This window comes from Halyomorpha halys, unplaced genomic scaffold (assembly GCF_000696795.3).
Source record: "Halyomorpha halys isolate HHAL.00 unplaced genomic scaffold, Hhal_1.1 Scaffold469.1, whole genome shotgun sequence".
Taxonomy (NCBI): Eukaryota; Metazoa; Arthropoda; class Insecta; order Hemiptera; family Pentatomidae; genus Halyomorpha; species Halyomorpha halys.
Window position 1 is genome coordinate 520,250 of NW_027114062.1, and position 14,679 is coordinate 534,928.

Sequence of the window (14,679 nt, forward strand, 5' to 3'; positions counted from 1 at the left end):
CATCTTCACACACGGTCAATCAATAATCTTCCAATATTCCAAATCTGTTTTAATATTCGCTGTGCCTACCTTTATTTGAATTTTTTCATTATACCATTTTTAATTTGTGTTCCTTTTCAATATTCATCACTCTAACCGATGTTAGTTTATTGTTAGCATCCTTAGTAATTAGCTTATACATATTATCTTATTAATTTATACATGTTTTGTAATAATTCTACTTACTTTTTCATTTAAATTTTCATTAATTATTTTTTTACCATTTGTTCAATGATTTATTATTTTTTCAATTTATAATCTGTTTTTATTTTTATTAATTGTTTTTATTCAGAAATCCTAATTAATTTATGAAATAATTATTCTGCTAACCAAAATTTAAAAAAACAGATTATTAGTGCTCTGTAAAAATTAATTATTGAACAAATTATCTAAACTTTGACTTTTGAAAAAATATAAAGAATAAATATGTATTATTCTTGTGTCTACTTTTTTGTAAATCGTAAATTTGAAGCCTTAAAGGTTTTTGCTTGTAAAATATTCAGACAATAGGAATGAAAAAAAAATGTCACAATAGATATTAGATAAAAATTTATAAACGATTTGTTTTATAAGCATTTGATAAATCTATTACCTAGGATTTATAACAGTTATTAAGTGAAGTTGTAATATTTTTGTAAAACAACCTGAGAATGGGGTAATGCCCGAAAACGTCAAAAGAAAATAATTCAGGAATGTTCATTAAGAATGAAGAATTTTATCACTGTATCAGAACAACAAATGAAACAAAAAAAAGACAAATGAACCACCCAAATATTAGTCTACTAATTGAATCAATTTGTAAAACGTAAAATATAAAATTAACATTTTAACTGTTATAAAAAATCAATCTAAAACAAGAATTAAATAAAAAAGTTATTAATTTTAAAATCCAAAAAATAAAAATACCCACAAATTATATTACTTACCTTCAATCTAATGTGGCGCTAAATGCAATTTTCGTGTTCCTGTAAAAAAAAAAAAAAAAATGAAACAAATTAAAATCGGTAATTTCAAATTAGACATATTTTTCAAAAACATGAAATTTGGAATTTGAAGGTTTTTATTAAACAGAAAAAAAATCAATGGATAGCAATTTTTCAACAAGTCGTTTACAAACTAATTTTATTCATAGAAGACTCTTAAAAAGAAAGGGATGGATTTAAACTCCCCCCCTATAAAAACTCTTCAACTTTATTCTATCTTTCAGTATTTGCTTTCTGGAACTGTATATCCTATTCATTAACCATTTGTTAAATTTGTTTTGAGTAATTTTATATTGTTAGAATTAGAGTGATACCAATGGGTAGTTTCTCTACAAGCCTGTATCATATCACCACAATCTAATATCAAATTTCCTAGATGTATTTTTATGTAAAGCAAGTAGTAAATGTCAAATAAATGAAACAAAAAATAAAATGTAGGTAGAATCATGCTATACAACATTTTGATATTTCTTGATAAACTGACCTAACTTCGACCACTACTTTTTAGTATAGTTTATTTATAATAAAATAAAATTTAAATTTAAATATTTACCACCACATTTACCCTTCGTCGTGAACCCATGACCTCTTGCCCTACAGTATCCTTTAATAATACCCCACTTATTCCTGTCAAACAAATCCGTTACATAGGACAAACGACTGACATGAAATCCTGATTCAAGAATGAAAAAGAAGAAAACTGTTCGTCAATTCCAACTGTAAACATTTACTAGACAAACGGTCTAAACTTCCAATCCATTACAAAAGACTGATCTATATGACTATTATAAGGTCTACCTGGACATACGGATTTGAGCTTTGGGGCTCCACTAACCATCAAATTCCTCCCGAATCCAATCCTTACAGTCCAAAATCCTTCGTAAAACTCTTAATCCTCCTTACTTTGCCACAAATCAAGTCATCCATCAGGACCTCAATGTCCCATATATTGCCGATTTGGCCAGAACCAGATACCATTCCTTCCAAGATAAACTCCCCAGCCATCCAGATCCATTTGTTTCTAACCTGACTTCTCCCTCATTACCTAACAATCCCCTAGGCGTCTGATTTATTATAACAATATTATATTTATAATTATAATATATATTGAAAAAAATATATTTTTTCACCTACGATTTCAGGAAGAAAAACTATAAAATCCCGTTTGTTATCCAAAAGAAAACCTGAAAAAATACAGTTTAATATAAATTAGAATGATAAAACTCAACTTAACCCATCTGAAAACGTATTTATTTGTTTTTTCAGCAAATAAAAGTATGATTATACAGTAATATCTACGAAAAAAAATTAGCTGTAATAATACATTGGAACTTAGTGTATTCGGTTTGATTCTAAAATACGTCTGCACTGACCTTAACCCACTCTTCACAGGTGCAAGACATACACAAACGAGATTTATAGGACATTAAATTCACTTAAAATAAATATTTGCAATTTTCTGAGGCAGTGCAAACATTCATTTCGTTTCAAAACGTCAAAACAAATCTTGAAAAAGTTTCTACACATGCTTTGTTATGTACATTGATGACTAAACAAGAATCCCTTTTCACAAACAAGGCTCATTATATAAAAAATTATTTAACTGAACTACAGTAAACATATTCCATAATCAGAAGAACAAATAATATTATGACAACAAGTAAAATAAATACAGACTAAATGCGTACCTAACCTATTGAATTAAATTACTGTTCATATATACATTTTAATAAAATTAAGTATACGCAAAACAAATACATTATACAAAAATAATTTATAAAGAAAAAAAAATATTGATACATATAAACATAGACAGTACAATTATGATAATACGTATATTAGAAATTTATGGCATTCTATATTTACGAAGATATTGGGTTTATAGAACAAATAACAATAATAATCATTCCCATAAAATTGATTTCAACTAAATAGTTGTAGTGTATACTCTGAGACCTTGTATATAAATACTAAAGATTCCTGTTACCATCCCATTTACGCCCCGTAAAACAAAAACTATATATATAGTTTCTCACTACTTAACTATAAATTATTAACTATAAAGTATTATTATAAACCATTTATAATACAAATAAATATTTGTGGATTTACAATTTCGATTTCCAAACTAGTTTCTAATACTGCTTCCTAATGCATTTCTAACAATCCTCCGAAGCGCCTGAAAAGAAGATGGCCTCGAGATCTTCTAATGTAAAAACGTTATTAGAGTGCCACCAATGGGTAATTTCTCTACACGCCTGTATCACTCCATTATAAACTAACAGAAAATTTACAAAATGTATAATTATGCACAGTTGTAAATCTCAATAAAGATATTAAAAAAAAAAAAAGATTACATTTCTCACATATTAGTACTTTTTCAATCTGAATCGCTTGGCGACAGCAGAGCTATACAAACGTTTTATTTACTTATGATATTAATCGAAAAGATTAAGTGAATAACTCGAACCTAATTAAATACCCTTGTTTTTTTTTTATATATGAAGAAAGAATATCTCGGTGTCGGTCATAGAATTAGCTCAACCAGTACAGAATTATTTATTACCTAATTACTACCTAAAACTATTACAAAACTACAAAAAAAAATTGTAGTAAAGTATAGGAAATTAATAATCCTGTATTATTGTATATATAATAATAAATATAATTTAAAAAAAAATAATCAGTACATTTAATTTTTGCAACTTTTGGGACTACAAAAATTTTCGGGTTCATGACAATCACAGTATAAAATTTATTACCAAATTTACAAGAAGTAAAAATACTTCTCTAATTTATTTAAATATCTGCTTTTCTAATAATTTTGATCAGGTCATCGAACTTGAAATTGAGCCCACCCACTATTAGGGGTGGATGTTAGGGATAAGGTGGTAATCTGTAGAACATTTACTTCTATCCAATTTCAATGTTTTTATGATGTATCTTTTTATTTTCCAAACATAACGAACTTACAATAGGTTCGGGGAGTATTCCCTCAAATTAAAAATTTTAAATAAATTATAAGTATGACATACAAAAATGCATTAGACTTAGAGTGCATCGAAACCACAATTTATTTTATACTTTACAAGTCCCAAGTACCCAAGTTTTATTGAACATCACTACCTCAATTTGGTGAACAGAAGTGGAAGAATGATGAACAGACATAGACAATGGAGATGGGCTAAATTATTCTTCCATTAAATAAAGTCCTTTGTCTGTAAAGCACAAAAGGACTTTTAACGTATGTATTGTCTACCAGTGCGAAATAATTAGGGTGTCCGGGTCAGCGATCTCATTTTTGGATGAGTAAGTCCAGGATATTTCGCAAGCACGAACAAATATTCTCTTAAATCAAACTTTAAATATTTAAAATATGAGCGGTAATTGGATTATTTATAAGATCACACAGAAAACAAAAAAAAAGGCCAATATATTCATTTCAAAAGACCTTTTTCTCTTCAATGGCCTGGAACGCTCCGCATTTTAGCATCTGGAAGAATTCAAATGAGACAAGAAGTATTTAATTCTAAGTGATTAACTATGAGGCTTAAGATACTTAATCCTTCAAGGGTAGAAAGAGGAAATATCATAATAGAGGATATACAGTAAATCCAAAATGTTGTTTTCGTGTCGTGTGTGGATTCGGGTGATTGGGAGGTTTATCATGGAAGGAAGAGTAACTGATTCTGGACAAATCGGCAACATATGGAAAATTGAAGTCTTGATGGATGATGGAGCCCAAAGCTCAACTCGGTATGTCCAGATAGGCCTTATAATAGTCATGTAGATCAGTCTTTTGTAATGGATTGGCAATTTAGACCGTTTGTCTAGTAAATGTTGTAATAGTCGGAATCGACGAGCAGTTTCTTGTCTTTTTAGTCTTGCATGAGGATTCCATTTCAGTCGTTTGTCCTAAGTAATGGATCTGTTCGACAGGAATAAGAGGGGTATTATTAAAGGATACTGTAGGGCAGAAGTCATGGGTTTACGACGAAGGGTTAATTTGATTTGGTGGAATTTATTTTAATTCTCCAGTTTTGGCACCATTTTTCAAGGGTGGTGATGTGGGATTGGAGGGTTTGGGATACAATATAATGATAATTGTTCACTGACAAAAGACATTTGTCATCGGCATACATGGTGAGGATAGTGTTAGGATTGGTTGGGATGTCAGCTGTGAAAACTGTATAAAGGATAGGACCAAGGATACTACCCTGAGGTACACCAGCAGACTGACGGAATAGGGATGAATAAGTGCTGTTGTGATTTATTTGAAATAATCTGTCGGAGAGATATGAACGGATAATAAGGAAGTATGTAGGGGGTAGGGGGTAGGAATTTACGGATCTTGTATAGCAGTCCTGGGAGCCAAACTCGATCAAAGGCCTGTTCTACATCAAGAAAGACTCCCGAGCAGTACATTTCGCGCTTCAATGAAGACGAGACAATCACCCACACGATGGCATTGCTGGATAGTGGAGTGGGATGTTCGGAATCCAAACTGGTGATCTGGGATTATGAGGTTGAATAAAAGATAGGGTATAGGCGTTTTAAGATGAGTTTCTTAAGGATTTTGCCCATGATAGGTAACAAAGAGATAGGACGGTAGGAGGATGGGTATTCAGGCGGCTTTTGAGGTTTGTTTTGTCAACTTAAAATGTATAAGATGTTGTACTATTTGTTCGTAAATTTGGTAAAATTGTTATAAAGCTGCACAGTATGGCTGATAATTTGATTTCAATATTTCACATTTTTTTTGGCCAGGAAAATGTATCATGACTGTTTGCTAATGTATCAATAGCTCGCTAGATAAATGGCTTATCTACCTACCTAAAAAACAACAATAATTATTTAAAGGGCCAAAAAACTCACCTCTGGACGTGGAATTAAAAGAGCATAGATAATAATTAACTTTTTGATCCATATGAAATATTGCTGAAACTATTGCTAAAAAGTTTCCATGATAAACAAAATTCCACTCCAGACATTATAAGCGATTGCCGGTCGACCCAAATTGTCCTCGCGATCGATTTGTTGGCCACCCCTATTATATAGGACTGAGGAGGTGGGGATGGACTCGTAGATATGTGGGTGTAATGATAAGAGACTTGCAGAGGAATAAGACCACTTCCTCGTAGAGTTTTAGTTGAAATATATAACTATAACTTGAACTAGAATATGGAAGCTGTAAACTGTTAAAAAGGTTAGGGACAGGAGCATTGCAAGAGGGTTCAGAAGTACAAAAAAGACAATAGGTTGAGACCGATTAGCTGAACAGGTCAAATACTGGACACAATCTGGGACTATGGAATACTTTTGGTCCCACACAAAACTCTTGGGATAGTCTTTTGACACTCCGACCAATATCTAGAATAAAGCTAACAAAGAACTGTTTACAGATGTTAAATAATTATTGGTGTAAAAATTATCAATAATAATAACAGTCCTTTATTTCTCAAAACGTAGGATAATGCAAAATAATAGTTTAGGTCAACACGAATCTTAAACAGTTTCAGGAAACGGTAGGTGCTATTTTGAACTTATTCTAGGTGCGTACTTAGTAGAGAACTTCGGTAAATCCGCACCTACATATGAAGCTCTGATCCTTTCATTTCCAGTAGATTTACCGATTTAAAAAAATAATAATAAAGTTCAAAAGAAGTGATAGTGACGTAATATCGAAAACAAAATAAACTGAAAAAAAATTAATTTTATAAATTTTAGTGTAAATCAAATATTAAATATTGTATACATAGAAAATCTTCAATGGCTTCCTTGTCCTTCATTTACCACGGAAGATCTTGTCTTCGCAATAGTAATGTTAATGAATATTTAATATATCTCAGATTTTTTATTCGTTATCATCAAATATTATTTTTTATATACCTACATTGTTATACTCAATCCAGATATGAATTGTGATTGAAAAAAAATCTTATACGATAGCTAATTACCCCCATAGAAACATTCTATTAGAGTCTGTAATTGATAGTGAAACACTTCTTGAGTGGAATCGATGGACAAGAGCCCATTGTAATGGTCTATACACTGCCACTTGTTGGTGGCGTATCAATCTACCAGATCTCAGTCCATTGAAAGCATCTTCCGATAGATTAACACTAGAAAAGACAATTAGTTCGGTAGCAGATCTGAGGATTAACACTTCACTGATCTTATATTACTATAGCTAAATGGTTAACATTTCATTACACACTATTGGACACACAATCTGTGTTATTTAAAAAAAAAAAACACATACACAGATACAATAAATAATCAAAGATTAAAAAAGACCACTATTAAACTACAGAATTTTTATTTATAAAATTCAAACATTTTTCACACAACATCAAAAAAATTATATTTCGGCTATTTGATTTTCGATCAATTTAAAAGCTTCCTGTATGTAAGAACAACATATATAGACCTTTAAATCCAAACTGCTATGTCATATCTGGAGTTTTGAGACATTCAAAACTTTCGGGGAAAATCCTATGAAATTTTTAACAAGAATTGGCAGTTTGTTCTGTTTAAACTAGTCGGTCAAAAGCCTATCCAAATATTTAAAAACATTTGTAGTTAATGCATGTAGTGATAAATTAAATAATTACTTTTTCATGAAAATAAATCTTGATGAGTAGAGTTGACACACCAATTAGGCCCCCAACGGTGAGCCGTAATTATGTAACCTTAACATAATTTTTTTTTCATATTATTCCTCTGTGTAATATTACACATTATGACAATAAAAATAGGGATCATAGAGCACATTCATATCATATTTACAATTTATAAATTAAATGATAACAAAATAAAAAGAGAAAAAAAATAATCCAAATTAAACTTAAAGTAAAATAACATCAACAAAATTTAGTCCTCACCAGTAGAAGTAACTGTTGAATAATTAAATACTTTAAAAATCTATTACCATCCTACCGTTAGCTCCGCTCAATTTGGAGATTGAAAAAAAAATTTCCAATCACCCATTTTTTTTATCTATGTATCCACTGAATTTACAAAGTGATAATTCCTTAATATTGAGATTATATTATTGAGTAAAAAACTATAATTTATTTGTTCAATTATTGCCTCTGACATTGGTCATTAAATAAAATACATTTAATTACATTCGTCCATGGTAATTTATTTTAGTCACTAACACCAGTGTCGACCTCATGTTTTCATTGTCCTCTTGAATCTCCCCTAGACTATATTTCATTCCATAAGTCATACGGATCAAAGGGTCTAGTTACATACGCTTAGAATAAGAATTCTAAAGAACATATTGACTAGGATTAAATTAAATTTGTACTGCTACAACACATTGAGGGTCAGGAGTGTAGTACCGTTACCTAGACCAACGGTTGTACAAGGAGGTAATTTGGTCAGAATCTCGCTCAACCACAAGATTTTTACCCAATGAAGAGTACCTACTTTATGAGGCTGGGTGGACCCCGAAGCGCTTCAAGAACCCACAGGAGTTGACTCACGGCTACAGTGTAACAGAAAACAATTTTCTATCCAGCCAGATTCTAATTTAGGTCCATGGAGTTAGTAGCAACGTGCCTTACCCCGCGGCTACTCGCACTCCCAAAATTATTATTAAAATTCCATATTTCGATTATAATTTTTAACGTGTGAACTGAAACTAAATATTTCAATAAATCTAAACATACGTACATAGGTATGTGATATAATCAAGCCTCGAGTATTGGTTCCATCAGAGGCAGAGGAACCACTGATGCCCTTCTAAGAGTACGCAGCGATATCGAGGATAGGGCGGAGGGATATGTGATGCCAGTGCTGTGCTAGGTGGATCCCGGAGCGCTTCGGAACCCACAGGACTGACTCAACGGCAAAAGCTAACAGATAATAATTATCTACCACAGCCGGAATCGGAACCAGGTTCATGGAGTTTGTAGTCCATTCCCTTACCAATCAGCTACTCACTTCCGTATAACTAAGATAGTACATTTTAATCGATTAATTTTCAAGGAAACTTTCAGCTAATATTGAGACAAGTAGTATGTTCGATAACAACATCGAAATTCTTAACCATTTAACATTCCTTAATTAATAAATTAATATCAATGAAAACCACTAAGTAACTAACGTTGTTATACTAAAAAAAAAAAACACAGAAAGAAAGGCCGTAAATTATGTAAGAGATAAACAAGTATAGTCGTCACAGATTCAAATTCCTTTTGCACAATTCTATAGCCTCAAACCACCCATGCAGCATAAGTTATATTTTATTCATCACTGGAAAAGCCTTATTGTTAGCTTATTCCCAGTAGAGATTTACCTTTTCCTTTTTCAAAGATAGGGCTTATCTCGGCGTTATATCCGTATAATGAACTGAACCAATATTGTAGTCTGATTATTTGAGTTTTAGAATGATTTATGTGATACAGTTAGAGATGCTAAAGTAAACTGGCAAAAAAAAGATAAATCTTGATCTAAATCTGCAAGATTTTGTTCTAAAAATACTGAGTATAGTAATACATTTTAATAATTTATTAATACACCTTAATAAATTTTGAACAGAAATAGGGATAACTTAAATTTGGGGACGTTTGTAAGGTGGTAAGTGAAAATTTTGTGATTCCGGAAACAAAATTCATGAGGAATTAATTATAAGTATAAAGACAACAAATATGCTATTTGTAAGTCGTAAAATTGTTTTGTTCACGCTTACTGGGGAGAATATTAAAACAGAGCATTTACAAGGCCGTCGCATTTTAACACGATTCTCTACGAGCGCGAAACTAATGTAAAGTTAAGATAAGAAAAGCACCTTAAGAATTTAAAATATTAAGTAAAGCGTAGGATATTTGTTATTGCTGTTACAAAGAATATGCACGGAGATTTCGGACGACTACCCTTTGCGGTATTGAGTTAGCTTCACCTTTTAGATTTATTAGAAGGAACAGCATCCCGACAGTTGAAATGAAAAAGTAAAGTTGTCCGGTAAACTAAAGGACAAATTACTAAGCTTCATCAACGTTGCACTGGCATAGAAACGTTTAAAGTAGAACAAAACGTAAACGGGATGATAGAGTTAGGTCTTGTTCATAGATTTGTGTGAGGAGCGGAACTCAGTAGAAATACACAGATTATTGAAATAATGCATAAGTTCTTTCCAATAATCGGAAAGTCTTATGGTTAATTAGTAGATCTAACAAATATTTGAGTAACAGAAAATAGGAAGAGCTGATTTATTTTAGATAAATAATAAACTTAAAAATATTTTAGATGTTTTCTATAATATAAATGCATACTTTTGACTCTAAAGACCTTCTAGATCTTTGTCCTATCGAACCACCCTTCTCCATGCCTGTTTCTCTTATATGAGTCCACGTCTTCTTGGACACTTGCTAGGAGTACAATGTTATCCACGTACGCTAGACTTTTAAGTTTAATTTTGACGTGCATCCCACCAGATTCGCGTGATGGTATTCTTATCACCTTCTCAAGGACTAAGGGCTAAGTTGAACTGCATTGGCAGGACCACACCTCCCTATCTCAGACCTGTTCTAGCTTCGAAGGCTTTAGATACTTCTCCATGTATCAGGACACTGACTTATTATTGTATTAATAATAATTAATATAATTTTTATTTATATTAGAGTTAACAATAAAAAAAATTAAATATATTTATAACTAAATACATTGAATATATAAATGTATGATCCAAAAACATTTACTTTGATGATACAAATATAACAAGACAGATATAAGGCCGAAGGATTTTCGTTTTAAACGATGTTTGATGACCTTATTTCCAAGGTCCTGAATAACTCAATGATTTCCTTCCGATGAAGGAGACGAAACCACAATGTCAGCGATAACCTCCAAAGGTCATCTTAACGCCAAACAAGACCAAATTAAATTACTAATTCGGGAAATTGGGTCACTGATTGTTCAGCGTCGTCGTAGCAAACAAATTGGAATGATACCTATTCCAGTTATATAAAATTCAAAATATTTGTTTTCAAGAAAAACATTTGGAAGTGTTTTTTTTTTTTTTTTGTTTTTTTTTGCAGTTCTGAATCCTAATTTAACGTTTAACACTCCCCTCTCTCCCACCAAAATTAGGCATTTTTAAAAGATATAAGATATAAGATTCAATTTTAACCTCAAACTATTAAATTAAGCAGACAAAACTTTACTTCAATGTGTGTTTATTACGTTTCATTACAGAAAAAACTCACATCAAAATGTGTTTGACCTAGGCGTCTGTGAAATATTTAGTTTCAGGCCTATGACATTGATACTTGGACACAATTGTTGGTATAGAGCACAAATGTTTTTCTAAACGTGTTATAGAGACCTCGCACCCCGGTAAAAATACCCTTGTGCTAGGCCGTTAAAAATATTCGAAAGTTTTAAGAACTTCTTTTTTTTTGTAGTTTTCAGAATTTGAATAGTTTTATTGTGATTAACACAGAACAGTACACCAATTATACATAGTGAGACATTATGAAGACTGGATGGAAAAATTTACCTCATAAAAAATCAATGAATTGGGTAAAACATATCTTAGGAGCTAAAAATAGTTGTATCTTCATGTTAATAAGTTCATCAGAGATACATCACTTTACAAAAACAGTGACGATTCACCAGTACACTTGGACGATGAACTTGTCATAAAAATAATCTGACATACTGCTGTATACAATTTATTTATTGTTATTTACAACTGTATAAAAATATATACAACAAATAAATTTGCTGTAGATGACATAGTGATATGATACAAACATGTAGAGAATCTACCCATTGATAGAACTCTAATAACATTTCTAGAGGTGAAGATCTCGAGTCCATCTTCTTTTCAAACGTCTAGGAGAATTATTAGGTAATGAAGGAGAAGCCAGGTTAGAAATAAGTGGATTTGGGTGGTCGGGAAGTTTATCATGGAAGGAATGGTATCTGGTTCGGGCCAAATCGGCAACCTATGGTACATTGAGGTCCTGATGGATGACTTGATTTGTGAAAAAGTAAGGAGCATTATGGATTTTATGAAGGATTTTGGACTGTAAGGATTGGATTCGAGAGGAATTTGATGGTTTAGTGGAGCCCCAAAGCTCAACTCTGTATGTCCAGATAGGCCGTATAATAGTCATGTAGATCAGTCTTTTGTAATGGATTGGCAATTTAGACCGTTTTTCTAGTAAATGATATGGAATTTTAAAAAGAGAATTATACTTAATTTTTAAATTATTAATCTTTAAATCATACAAAATATCCATAACATAAACTGTATTACAGTAAAAATTTAATTGTAGTTAGATATTCCAGGTGTTTCAATAACGGTATCAAAATAGTAGAAGGAAACTACTTATTGTTAACCAACGTTTTGCCCCACTTTGCAGGGCTGTCAGAAGTTGTCATATTTGTTTCAATTTGACATAAGTGGCCATAAACCCACCAATAACCCCGGACCACCTTTCTACAATCTACTCCATACGGTCAGGTATCATCTACCAATAAAAATTTAAATGATAACACATATACTTATTGATAAATATTTACAATCTGTCACAGTCTTGTGTAATAAGTAGGATTTACAAGGTATATTTAGTCTATAAACATTGTAAAGGAAGAAGAAATACAGACTTCTTTCGAACATTGATTGAAAACACTTGGACATTATAGTCCACGCGTAAAATCTCATAAGATATGAGCATTGGGGGTTTCGACGATTAATAGTGACGTTTTTAAATAAACCATAGTTAAATTTCTCCTGCACCTTAATATCCCATTCGTTGCAGATTTGGCCCAAAACAGATATGCGTATTTCTATTCCAAACTCCTTACCCATCCTAACCCATTAATTCTTAATCTTTCATCCTTAACAATCCCTGATAACCCTCCGAGGCGTCTGAAAAGAAGATGGCCACGGGACCTTCTAATTTAAATTAATGTTTAAAGTACCGCCAATGGGTGGTTTCTTCCCAAGATTTTCAAGTTTAAATGAAACATACAACATATTCACATATTGTATTTATTACTTGTACAGTTCTAAATCACATTAAATAAATAAATAAAAAATTTTTCTCGTAAATGAAGATGAGTCAAAGAACTAGAAAGAAAAAAATGCTATTTAAAAATTCGATCCGTCGGTAGAGTCAATTCTGTTGCTATGTTCCAAAAGGGATAAAAACTAGTCCAACGTGATACAGTGGTCCTACAGTAATTGTAGACCTTTCGTTAAGGTTAGGGAACGGCTGCACGATCTCATGAGGGAAAAGAAGATTGACTATTGTCGTTTCGAATCACAATAAAAATAAAAATGATAATGCTGTATGGATTCGATACGGCCGGAGACTTATACACCTTTCAAGGCTTGAGGGAGGTCCTGGATCCAGGAGGTGCTCTACCATGAAGAAGAAGTAAGTCTATTGTTTACAAGAACATGAGAATCAAATGGTGTTTACAATAAAAGTATTTTTTTGTCAATTGTTCTTAATAAAAAAACGGATAAGGAAATATATATCAAAGGTTAAGATTCAATGGGCAGTTACATTTAAGTCTGAAGGCTGGATGTTACTGGAATATACTGAGAATTTAAATTGAAGGAGATCAGAGATGTATGATTGACATCGGGATTGGATAAGTTGGTAGAGGGAGGATGTAAGGAAACATTTACGACTGGGGGGGGGAGGGATAAAGCCACTACGACTCATCATAAAATCGGATGACAGGCATCCCTAGGGATCCTGAGGATGAAATGTACAAAGCAATTAATCAACCGTTAGCAATTATACAACCGTTAAATAAATATGACAAGAGTCATAAAAAATTATAGAATAAATAATGCAAAATATTATTTCGATTGATTCATAAATTATTTTTTCTAGGGCAAAATATGTAATAAAAACGCGTATTTTTAGTCCATTGACAAGATCTTAACTTACATGACTGTCATCATATCTAACTACTGCCGGCAGCAAAGCCATCGACAAAGAATCAAGTTATGCATTAATGAATAACCCTCGCATTAGAATTCTCCCATATAATTCAACATCGTTAATTGGAACTAGTATTACAAGCATTTTATTTTAAATGAGTCGGTTTTCTTAAACACATTTATAGAAATAACAAATTTAACTTACCAATGAAAACTTCAAGAAAATGTAGAAGTGAAGTTGTAAGATTTAGGACTATTATACACCATGTATAACTTAAGTATTGTGTGGTGTATCCTTTTTACCATGACTCAGTAACGATACAGCATTATTTTTACAGGTACTGTAGAATGTCAGTAAATAAAAAAATACAATAAGCAATATAATCAGATTTTAAAATTAAATAGAAACATGAATACGTTAAAATAAATATAATAGTGTAAATACTCCTTTGGTAATAACTCGTAGTAGAATTAATAAATAAATAAATTATTAAGAGAAAGAATAATTCGAGGAAAATCATTTGAAATTGTAATTATATTTTTTATGACAGAAACTGAAAGACGTGCGTATTTTTAACATATTTTAAACAGAATTTTTGAACATTTATAGTAATAGTATTACGATAAAAAGAGAACAAATATTTTTAAAGATATAGATAAAATTTATGGAAATAAAATTGAAACTAGCTATTGCACTATGGGCCAGAAATATTTTTTATACAGAATATATTCTATTGG

General features: G+C 31.4%; 1 protein-coding gene across 2 annotated transcripts in view; it reads right to left on the reverse strand.

Annotated features, from left to right (window-relative positions):
* path (pathetic) overlaps positions 1-14,679 on the reverse strand; it is a 196,672-nt gene that overhangs the window by 129,401 nt on the left and 52,592 nt on the right. For both annotated transcript variants that reach the window (XM_067051323.1, XM_067051325.1), the window contains one exon: positions 966-1,004. The gene's annotated coding sequence lies outside the window, so the exon portion shown is untranslated. The remainder of the gene's footprint in view (positions 1-965; positions 1,005-14,679) is intronic.